The sequence below is a fragment of the Chanodichthys erythropterus genome, chromosome 21, assembly GCF_024489055.1.
Source record: "Chanodichthys erythropterus isolate Z2021 chromosome 21, ASM2448905v1, whole genome shotgun sequence".
Taxonomy (NCBI): domain Eukaryota; kingdom Metazoa; phylum Chordata; class Actinopteri; order Cypriniformes; family Xenocyprididae; genus Chanodichthys; species Chanodichthys erythropterus.
In genome coordinates, this window is record NC_090241.1 from 25,134,710 (window position 1) to 25,147,494 (window position 12,785).

Consider the following 12,785-nt stretch of genomic DNA (forward strand, 5'->3'; position numbering starts at 1 on the left):
AGTGTTCATTTCAGCTGGAAATGGCAGTGAATTTTATGTACTTATATGTACATTTAAAAATAAATAAATAAATAAGGTAGGCACGTTTTCCAATTAGCCTATTGAACTTCAAACATTTCCCAGTTGAAAATAGTAACCCATATGACCATATAATTTGATCTCTCAAGGATTAAGATGAAGAAAAAAAAAAAAACAAGACTTGCTGTCTTATGCCTACATGGGTTTTAATAATCAGCATTCTAACCAAAAGAGAAACTAATAAGTAACTGATTTCAGAAGTAGCAACTGCATAAACTGCCACTCGGCCTCACAAAACACTCCTCAAGTAAACTGTACAAAACAATCAAAAAAGACTCATTCCAACATTATCATCTGGCTAGGCTAAAGTCTCAATATTCTAATAAGCACAACAAATATTATCACACACAAAATTGGTGGGATGTATGTTTAAATAGATCAACTCTACAGGATTTTATTTTCTTCCACCAGAAATGTTTATGCAGCATCTTAGATGGTGGATGAGGTCCACCAGTAATCCTGGGTTTTGAAAATGGCCTGGAGTCGAGCATTCAATCACCTCCTCCATTCATCCCCTGACCAAAAGGACTGAATCACTGCCCAATTGATCAGTTCGACTGCCAGAATGATAAATAGGTATCTGTCAAGAAGAGCCACCCCTTAGATATGAAGCCATGGTGGAGGCAGACTACAGCACAACCTTCACCAAACCCCAATGAATCAGTGACTTATGAGGAATAAAGGGGACCTTCTTGACCAATCAGCTCCACAAGCGGTTGGAGGCTAAACGGTCTGATAGCCTTACCTCTAATCCATCAGGCAGAACATTCTGGAACAAGCATTTACTTTGAGAAATTTCATCCAGTTCCTCTCTGTCTGATCTCCACTCCTGCCATGCAATCCTTAGGAATTTGAAAATCCATAAATGCACACTAGATCAACCAATGATTTTCTGCCATGGTGAACTGGGACTGCCAGTCCTATAGAGGACAACAGGATGCACCTCCCTACCCATGACCTTCTCTGTCATTGGTACCCTTGGGTTTTCTGGAAAGATTGTTATTTGGCATGTATCCCAGTGGTTTTCCTAGAATTCTTATTGGATGACTGTCTGTCCGTCCTTCCTGTTATGAAGTACAATTTCATGTCCCTGTCTCTGATGAACAAAGAACAAGTTTATTTATTTTTCTCAAAACAGAAGCTCAGACATTCTGCATGAGATCTCAGAAAAATAGAAGGGCACTGGGTTGAGTAAAGTATGAGAAACTTCTCAAGAGAACCTTTAAGATATTTACCAGTGATCGCAAAACATCATCAACCATTGGACAACAAGATGGGCCTGAAGTTGTAAAAAAAAAAAAAAACTCTATTGGTTTGTTCTCTACTCATTGTTTACCTTCCTGCTGTTAAATGTCAACCCCTGTTCCTGTTTTAGATATGAAGTGATAACATGAAGGAAGAACATGAGTGGTAAACTGAGAACCAGGACACTGATATGCTTCTCTGATGGATGGATAAATCAAAGAACAGTCTTATCCCAAAAGGAGGAAGTGGGGAGAAAAGGCAATGATACAATATTGCTATATATTCCTCATGAGATGGATTAGTTCATGATGTTACTTGTATGATATTATAATATGATTTTATAAGTGGCTAATTGTACCGTGGCACTCTCCCCAGCAATAATCTTTTCGTAATTACATTTTTTCTCGTATTTATCTCACTCTAAGGTCTCATGCACGTTTTCTCTCATTACAATTAAAGCATTTACTTAATGCCGTGGAGGATTTTGGTTTTGTTTAATTAACAAAACAAACTTTGTTCTTGCTGGAGGCAAAGAGAAAATGCATATCAAACAATAAATCACGATACAACGAATGCATGTTACAGGAGTGGACGTGGGTTGATGGTTTGTGCCCCTCATTAAAATCTCTGTACTTTTACATTATTCATACACTCCTGTTTTGTTATAACTGTTGATCCATAGCAATTGAAAAGCACCAACCAGTCGGTGGATTTGCGCATGATCTGTTTATTAAAAAGGAGTTAGCTCGCCTAGTGTTTCTAAAGGTATAATACAATTTCCGGAGCTCCCGAAGCTGAAAACCCAAATAGATCAAATTCATTAACTCTGTAATTGATTTCATTATTTTTCATGCTCAAAACAGAAAGGTTTTTTTTAAGGTTTGCAGGAAGGGATGGAGTCAGAGCTTGGGTGCATGAGGCAAAGGTTAGGCGCATAAACAGTTTGGCCAGGGGGAAAGTCGCTCTTTAATTACACCACAGAAGACCTGCGAGCCGTCGGCAAACCTTTAATCAGACCAGAAGAAGTGGCAGCACAGGATTAGAGAGTCAAAATTTAACCAAAAAAAGGAAAAAGCAAGAAAAAAATGAGGCCAATAATATTTATAATTCCTTATATAGGCTATTATATTAATAGAAATTTAGGAAAAAAATAAGTAGTAATAAAATTGGCTGGTCAGAGCACTGTGGTGAAACAAGATAAATGACTGGAATGTAGAAAGCAAAGGTATGAAGGAAATAGAGAACGGGAGAGACTGCCTTCTGACCTTTATCTGAATATTTGTAGCTGTGTATGCTGGTGTGTGGGTATGCAAGAGTGTATATTTGTTTTCGGTTTTCTGTCAATTCAGATTATGATCAGTTAAGAAGGTGTGACTCCAGATTCAATGACCGCAGGCCCATTGCCATAAACACACGCTACAGATTACTGGCCACTTTTCACACAACTTTTCAGACATCCCACTCTCCTGAGACACACTGAAAAACAATGTTCCCTCTTGGCTTGCCTCTCAATAGCATTCAGTGTGTTTACTCAGGTGCTGTCCGTACTGTTTAATGTCTTTGAGATGAAATTTGAAGGCTTGTTGACTTTTGAATATCAGAATATATTCATCCTGTCTTATGTAATTACTTTTTTTTTTTTTTTTTTTTTGTAAATGAGAAGAGTTATTGAAATAATCCCTAGATCTTCCATCTGCAGAAATTAAAATATAGTCTTGCTTTATCAATTAAAGATGCACTTTGTAATTTTTTTTTAGCCCAGGGGTTCTCAATTCTATTTGTTTGACAAACAAACAAAAAGATTTTTAATAAATGTATTGACTATTTTTTTGCCATGTTGAGAAATGATATTAATTAAATATGTTTAAGAATATTTTTTTTAATAAAATAACCTAGTCTCATTTGATATGAATAAGATTGAATAAGATTAATCTTTTTTTAACAGTAAGAAAAAAATGTAAAATGAATCAGCTTTTATTTACATGATCATTTAAGAGTTAACTAAATGATTAAGAAACAAACTCTTTAAATAAAATATATAACATACACTACTGTGTATTTAGGATTATCAAAAAAGGAATTTTTATCTCAACACGGCTGCATTTATTTGATTACAATTAGTACAAACAGTACTATTGTGAAATGTTATTACAAAATGAGTTTGTTTCAATCATAATAATGCAAGTTAATTTTACTTAATAGAAAAAAGTTGAGTGAACTCAAAATTTCATTGTAGTAAGCTTAACTTAATATAATTGAGTTAAGTTGCAGCACTTAAGAAATTAAGTGTTATTTTGTGTTTTTGCACAAGATTAACATAGGGTCTTGCTCCGCTTCCATGCTCTTGGCCCCAACTATATTATTTATATATATATATATATATATATATATATATATATATATATATATATATATATATATATATATATATATATATATATATATATATATAAAATAAACTTTATATTTTAATATATTTTAAAATGTAATTCATTCCTGCATGGCAAAGTTGAATTTTCAATTCTTCAGAAATTATTCTAATATGCTGATTTTGTGCTCAGGAAAAAAAAAATTATTATTATCACAGATGAAAATAATGTTTTTTTTTTTTTCTTTTCTTTTTTTCAGGATTCTTTGATTAAAAGAAAGTTAAAAAACAGCATGTATTTGAAATTAATTTTGAAAATTTTGAACAGTGTTGTTGTATACTGAAATAAGTTGTATACTGCATATCTACATACTGTATATAAATATATATCTTTGAACAAAGTCTGGACAGTGAATTTGAGGATGCTTAGTATGGAGCTGTGGTTTCAACAAAGAAAAAGATTAGAGCAAAAGCCATTTGTTGTTGTTTTATAGCAGCCCAGGAGCACAATGGTAATTCAATAACAAATGCCTTTGAAACAATGATAAACCCATGCCACTGTGCTGATTTTGTCTGAATGCATTGAAAACAAGACTTTGCTGTTGTACTGCTTTACTGACTGCAGGCTGTAACTCTAAATGCCGACCTGATGAGCGTGACGGTATCAGATACTAGTATCCAGAATGGATTGCATGGCATAAAAGGTTTCCTTAACCATATAAAAGGAGCATGCAATGCAATTTTATTTCAACTAGAAGTCCTGGACATCGTAATGATGCTTTCATTTCCCTGGTGTGTCTGAATGCTTTCCTTAACATATTACAAAATCAGCCCTCTAAACAAGTGGCTCATAACAAAAGATGTATTATTCTTGCATGAACCATGGCAGAATTCTAAGGAGATATGAAAAGTTGCTGACATGGAAAGTTTACTCTTAACTATATATAGTGTACACAGAACAGTATAACTATATTCATACGTCCGGTCGTGCATTTGTGTTTTTGTGTGCTGCGCTGGCTCTCTGGAGTATTTGATTCAATTCAGAAATGTAGAAATTCCTGCCATATAGAAATAAAGACAGAAACTCATCATGTAAGTTTACTCATGTGAAATGTACTTATTTGAAATGATTGATTTGATTGTATAGCTGAAGGAAAACAGCAAGACTTTCAGATAATGTAAACTGAGGAACTTGTGATATTGTGGTGTAAATTTAACGAGAAACATGTTACCTTAATTGCTTTTGAGTAATCTGTTTGCAAAAATCTCCAACACTGGCCCAACACATTACAAAATAAAAACAGTACAATAGCACAGCAATATTTTAGAAGACAAGTGATATACAAGATTGTTTTGCTATATCTGCATTTTTTGTTGGGCTATTATAGTATATAGTATATATATATATATATATGGTACCCTGTAAAACCGAACAGTGAAATTAATTAAATGAAATGAGCTTGTTTCACTCAAATAATAATGAAAGTTAATTGTACTTAATAGAAAAAAAGTTGAGTGAACTCAAAATTTCATTGTAGTAAGCTTAACTTAATATAATTGAGTTAAGTTGCAGCACTTAAGAAATTAAAGGTGCTCTAAGTGATCCTGGGTGGAGTAACTTCCTGTTGACATTCGAAGTCAGAGGCTAGCTAGACCCTCCTTCCTCCTCCTCCTCCCCCTGCGTGCTTCCTGAAACAGTCATGAACGCGCATTTAAAATCATTCTTGTCTGTTATTGGCTGGAGCATGTTTATTATGTTTTGTGGTCCAGGCTGCACCAGTTTTTTTTTTTTTTTATTGCCGTTTTCGGAGCTTGTGGCGACTACAGAGACCGCATTTTTTTACAGTGTGTTCAGGGGACAGGCAGCTAGCGGATAGTGAGGAGATGTTTGCTGTATGTGACAAAAAATGTTTTGGCCTAAAAATGCGTGACATCGCTTAGAGCACCTTTTAAGTGTTATTTTGTGTTTTTGCACAAGATTAACATAGGGTCTTGCTACGCTTCCATGCTCTTGGCCCCGCTCCACAAAAATTTTAAGTTCTACTAACTTAAAAAAATTAGTTTACTTAAATGTTTTGCAGTATAGTATTCTGAACTTACTGAGTTTTACAGTGTAATGTTGTGTGAATTAAGAGGTTCAAAGGCATATAACTTGGAACACAAATAACCTACATATGTAAAACCAAGTAGGAATGTATTGATTTCTCACCATAATGCCAAAGTAACAACATCCGACTCAAGGGATTCATTCAAGGAATCTCCAAGTTTCACAGTATACCCTTAAAGTGGTAATCAATCATCGATCCGCACATACCGATGCTGCTTCAGCTAAGGTTGACCACAATGCTGTTCATAAATGCCAAGTTCTTTAATAGGGGTTCCCCCATGACCCAGTTCAACATCCAGAAGAATGTTCAGAGGAATATGTCTCATCCTGACCTACTTTTGAGGATGAGTTCCTCTTTTACAGCAATGTGGCACCATATACATTTTTAATGTCCTTTATTATTATATAAACATATATATATATATATATATATATATATATATATATATATATATATATATATATATATATATATATATATAAACATATATATATATATAAACATTTTGATCTTTTTGACCTAATTTGAAGGTTGACTTTGAATTAGTTGCTTTAAGATGCTTTAAGATAATTTTTTACCTCAGGTTTTGTCTAATATTTGTTTTGTTTTATTTTTGTATGGTCTGTTAATTCTTTTTTTTTTTTTCTTTTTTTTTCTTTCAAGGAGCCACTACCTCCTTTGTCTCCTCAGAGAAAATGTCTCTGAATCAGATGTAGTCTAATCCTGGATGAAATGAAGCTGCTATAGAGGTAATTTAAAAAATTTCATATGTTCCAGAGACTATACCCTGGGTAAATCAGCCCAAAAATACTTCAGAAACGAGATGCTAAGTCTAAAGTAGAATATTGGGCTATTCTAGTCTCAAAAATGTTCAGTCCATCACACAACATCCATGTGGAGGCTGATTGAAGGCAAAATTGGGCCTGAAACCAAACTGTTTTTTCCCTTCATTTCTTTGAAAAGAGAGGCTGCATCAAAAGCACATTGGAGTAAAAAATCTATTCCCTGTGTCACAAAGAGAGACTTTAATGAGCTGGCCTACTGCTTGCTGTCTCTCTCTCTCTCTCTCTCTCTCTCTCTCTCTCTCTCTCTCTCTCACACACACACACACACACACACACACACACACACACACACACACACACACACACACACACACACACACACACACAAACAACCACTCTTGAACTGAGATAAACTGTGTCAATCTGGCAAGAGAAATCACAGGGAATTTATTCTGTTCAGATTTTTGAAGTCGCACATCTCTGTTTCATTCGCACATCATGGATTCCATTCTGAATACCAGTGGAAGCTCTCTTAAGACTCAGAACACCATAAATCTGTTCCAAAACCTTTTAAAGAACTGTCATGGAACATCACAAGTGAACAAAATGAATTTAAATACTATTTGATGTTAGCATGTTGCTAAGCTAATATTATTACCGCTAAAAAGTTGGTAAGATATTTTTTAAGATGCCCCTTATGCTCACCAAGGCAGCATTTTTTTTATTTTTTTTCATATTTTAATACATCAAAATGCAATTTATTCCTGTGATAAATGTTGAATTTTCAGCAGCCTTCAGTGAAACATGAACTTTCAGAAATCATTCTAATATGCTAATAGTACATAGAAGAAAGATAGGAATAAATTATACTGTTTTATGGTACTTGAATGACTTAAATTAATGGCTTATTGACTGTGTCCAGTGATAATGAGGATGAATTGCAGTGCTGAGAGAAGCATTTTGTGCCTACTCAGTGTCTGTAACTAATGATTGAAAAATACTTTTCCTGATCTTAGGTCAGTAGATAGATGCTACAGTGTGACAAAGGTAATAAATCATGTATTTATCAGATTAATGGTCCATTTGATTCCTCCATCCGTAAGAAAAGAGGTGGTTCAACTTGTATCCCTGCAACACTCTTTCACCCTAACCAACTAGCTGACATTTTCAAAATTACGGTTTTATTTTAATTACATATAGGTCTAATTTAATTACTTTTTTTTTTTTAAATTATCTGAAAAGAATCGACTCCCTCATGAGATTGGATGTTTCCAATCAACACTTTTAAGCAGCTCGGTCCTCCAAATTGAATGAAAAATTTGAGAGCTTTTATGGAATTTCCTGTTGAAGATCAGTGTTGCTCAAAACGTCACATGATAGTATTATGGTGAGCTCAGTCAATTTTTGTTAGACCAACAGTGTGCCTAACTTTGTTTTGTGTATATATATATATATTTTTTTTTTAATCAATTTTGGTTATGTACTTGTATTTCAGATATTTTTTTAGTATACATACAGTACTTTCTATGTTTTTCACATGTACGTGCAGCACTCCCACAGATTTGACTGAAATAAGCCATTCTAGGACATGGCATAATCTTCTCACAATTGAGACCTCACTTTGAGAGCGTGCCTATGATGGCTAAAAATGCTGTCTATGTTTGCAGTTCTCCAGTTTTTGAAACTGATCCTTTGGAAAATGCTGACTGTGTTAATTCTCTCATTGTTGTGTCTCTCATGGGTCAGTGACCCGTGTTATAACCAGCAAGGCTAAGGCAGCTGAATAGACAGGGGATGTGAATGACAGACAAGACTTTCTGCCTTCAGGCTCTGGGACCAAGAATCCTCTGATACTTAAGAAGGACAACATGAGCTCGCAAGCAGAAAAGTTATTGCTCCTGTGTAATAAGCTAGGCCTATATAGTCCAATATCTGTAAATATACCTTTCAGCATGGGAATAAAGAGGAAGTAGGTTTGTGTTTGTGTATGAATTAGAGGTGGACAACAGCGAACGTTATAACTCTGTTGACATTCCCAGCCGGTGAGGGGAAAGAAAGGGTGTTTCAGCCTTGGGGGATGCAGCTTTATTCAGGGAGTCCTTCATCTGAAGAGTATGAGTCACAGAGGCATGAACCACCACACATGCACACTCACTCACATACAGTGACGGAGAAATACAGTATACAGGACTTACATTATAGACTTTCTGAATAAGATTGAGGTGGTACAGTAATTGCAGTCCTGGAGTGTTTTCACTAGTGCTGGGTTTTTATTCATGCTTCTAGGCCCCGTATCGTTGAAGATACTACCAGTGCATTATATATATATAAAAAAAAAAAACTTCAAAACTTAATAGAATATCATATAAATTACTGTTCAGAAGTTTTGGGTCAGTAAGACTTTATTTTTTTTAATTTTTTTTTAACGTTAGAAGAAAAATATTTTAAATGTTGTTCATTTGAATGTCCTATTCATCAAGGTTTACATCAAAGGTTTATTTATTTTTTTAAATATTTATCTTCACTAAAATCTTAAGCAGTAATATTAAGAAATGTTAAAATTTCATAATATTTATCTTCACTAAAATCTTAAGCAGTAATATTAAGAAATGTTAAAATTTCATAATAGTACTCTTTTGCTTCATTTTTGATCAAATGCAATAAAGCCTTGGTGGGCATAAAAGACTTCTTTCAAACACATTAAAAAAATCTTACTGACTAAAAGTCTTTTGAATGGTAGGTACTGTACAATTGTACACTTACATTTAACCACACCTTTTCCTCCTAAACAGCAATGAGATTAAATGGAGAGGAAATGGAGACTTTTACTCAAGTTTCCTTCTTATCAGACTTTTCTCTTGAGAAAAAGACTCCTGTGCTGCATCCAAAATCACATACCCTCTTTAGTATGAATAAGAAATTACTTCACGACAGCTTTAAAAAGTATGTTCTATAGTATGCATGTGTTTTGCCTTCTCTTTTAAGAGGACATTGGCTACTTTTGTTGTCACATACTGTTTTTCACCTACTACAGTATATAATAGAGAAGTATGCGATTTTGGATGCAGCCCAGGACTCTCACATATTTCCTCTGTAGTTTCAGAAGAGATTTTAACAGTGTCTTACACAGTGATCTACTCAGATAACAAATCTGTTATATCAAAGCTCTTTAAGTCTAAGTCAGAAGGTCAAATTTCAACAGATATTTCAACATATATATGTATAGAAACTGTATGTGTGTAGTGTTTGTGCACGCTATATTTTTTTACACTATATTTACATGAAATCATCTAAAAGTAATTCTAAAAGAAACACCTAATCAAATGAGACATATGGAAGCCTCTCAAACCAACCTCTGAGGAATAACAATTTCCTCTGAGATGGTACCTAAGTATATTTTGGTAACTTTTTTTGTAGCTACAACAGATTTTTGCATCTGTCTGAGAAGAGAAACCGTAATAACTCCCAAAAACATGAAGCTCAGTGCATGTTATTCTAATACATCTCCAACAAATCTTCTCCTGCTCTGTCTGTAAGACATTCAACTGTTCTTTCTAAAATGTACAGAACAGTGCTGAATGCACACCATACACAGCATTTGCCTCTCTCCGGTTTGAAATTACTTTGAGTTGGCATGTGTTTCAGTATACTGCTCTTGTCGTTGTTTAGTGTGATGTGAATTGGAGGCTCAAGGTCTGTGTATTGTGTGGAAACACACAGAGACACAATGACTGGTTGTGTATAAGTGTTCCCTATTATTCTGAGGGGTTTCTGGGATTCATGCCAGGCTTTCCAGGACAATGATACTATGATAAAACACAAACACAACATTTAGAGATATTGGACTCTACCCGCCATTACAAGAGAGGTTGGATGAATGCAGTTGTAATGAAGCAATATATACGTATATATCGTTTTGGTCACCATCCTGTTCTTTGAATTCACTTCAGTGATCTACATTCACCCAAAAATGAAAATTCTACCAGTACATTCCCTGTCCAAGCAGCCCTTATCCCTACAACAAAAGTGTATGTTGATTTATAAATTGTAAATTGGCCATGTCTTGATTTTGTTTTTGGGGTCTACTAGAATAGGTTTTCATGCTTGAATGTTCAAAAAACACATTATTGTTTACATTTTCTTCCCAGTTTGTCAGTAACACTGTAGTTCCTGTCTCAATGAAGTCCTTTCTTCTGAAAAGCACAATGTGCTCTGATTGGTTGGCTGGACCAGTGTGTTGTGATTGGTCAGTCACTTCGAACGTGTTTGGGAAATGTCAAGCCCCTTACCAAAACCGTGAGTTTCAACACACTACTGACACAACTCAACCAGGCAATGTTATGACGTCTTGTAAATGATAATATTAATAAATATACAATATTTTTTTCAGTATTGCTTGATGGCATAGTGTATGGAATGTGCTTATCTCCTAATGTTGGCTGACAGTTCAATTTGTTTGTCAATACATGTTTGATTGACAGTTCAATATTCATGCTGTTTGGCGAAACAAACAGTTCCTGAATCTGCTTGTGTTGGTTGTTATCCTGCAGAACTTTCATCCAGGCCACAGCAATGAGAACAGACTGTAATCAAGGTGACTGACACCCTGAATGATGGTGCAGGCCTTGCTGTAATAGCAGCTGTAGTAGATTCTCCCTCTACCCTCTGCTCTGAAAACCTTGTGAAATTCATACATTTACTCCTGTAGCAGTCGGGCCACATTTCATTAGAATCGGAAGACAGTGTTCTGTGTTTCACATTTCCATAATGCATTTGTCTTGATCTCTAGAAAATGAATATATTCATACCAGGTTAAATACAATATAAGCTTAAAGGGATATTCTGGGTTCAATACAAACAGCATTTGTGGCATAATATTGATTACAACAACAACAACAAAAAATACAGCTTGACCTGCTTTTATTAAAGCATAAAATGGAGGTTATGGTGAGGAACTTACAATGGAAAGGCACATTTTTTTGAGGTTTTAAAATGTGAACCTTATAAGCTGCATCCCAACTCAGAGGCTGCATCCTTCAAGGGTGCATTCGATAGCCGAATGCGTCACAGTGGTGTCGAAAGCTATCCCATTTTGAAGGCACCTTTAAACGCGTTCTCAAAACGCATCCTTAATTTTCTGTTTCCTTCGTGGCCAGCACCATCCCTAGATTCATTGTGTGCCGATGACGACACGAGTTTTTGAGAGAAAAAGCCAGACACTTTTAAATTCAAGTATATTAGGTTTCAACATACTCATACATCTAACCATACAAATGTTTGAAGAAAAAACACTTTAAAGCTGTTCAAATGTTGACATATCTTAGCAAGATTTGATTTTATAGATCGTTTATTCTCTTTATTATGTTCAGAAATGGACAAAGGTGAACATATTTAGACCGGTTGTGAATCCTATTTGGTTTTCAGAATATAACTTTCAAAAAAGTCCAGTACAAACGTTACTGCCACTTGTCAATGGCAGCCGTCAGAGTCGCTAGGCGACAAAAGCAATCATCTGTTGGCTAGACCGTCCCATTTAACAACACTCGGTTCGACCTTTGTGGACTTATGAAGACGTGGCCTTTGAAGTCCTCTTCCTTTGAAGAATGTAGACTTCCATTTTAGGAACATTACTGTAAAGATGTTTTCTCAAACTGTGGGATGAGTCGAAATCATTCTCTGTGATAATGAACAGCATGCCGTACTATAAATGCTATCTAACAGTACTTAAATTGAATTTAACCCAGAATGTTCCTTTAAGAACACTGGCTGCAGAGAAGTGAACTGACTTAGACAGAAAAGCATTGCTAAAATGTTTAAAATTGGTTAAAAATTGTTCAAATTAATAGCTGCATGTGTATGTCTGTGTACAAGTCCACTGGGCCGTACTCTGTGTCCCATTTGTCCCATTTTTACTTTCAGAAAAGTGCTCATTAGCGCCCCCTTTGAGAACAACAATGGACTTTATCTAAGTTACGTGCTTGTCAGAATGTGCAACTCAAGATTTGGATTTCGTCATAACAACACACTACATGTAGTAAATACTTTGGTATATTTAATACAGTATATATAAAATATATTAATATTTTAGAAGTTCAGGTATAACAACAAGGATAGTCTTTATTGTATGTAAATAGAGCTTTTATGATACAAAATATTTGAAAAAATAGTCAGTTTGACATATTTTGTAAAATAGTGTAAAAT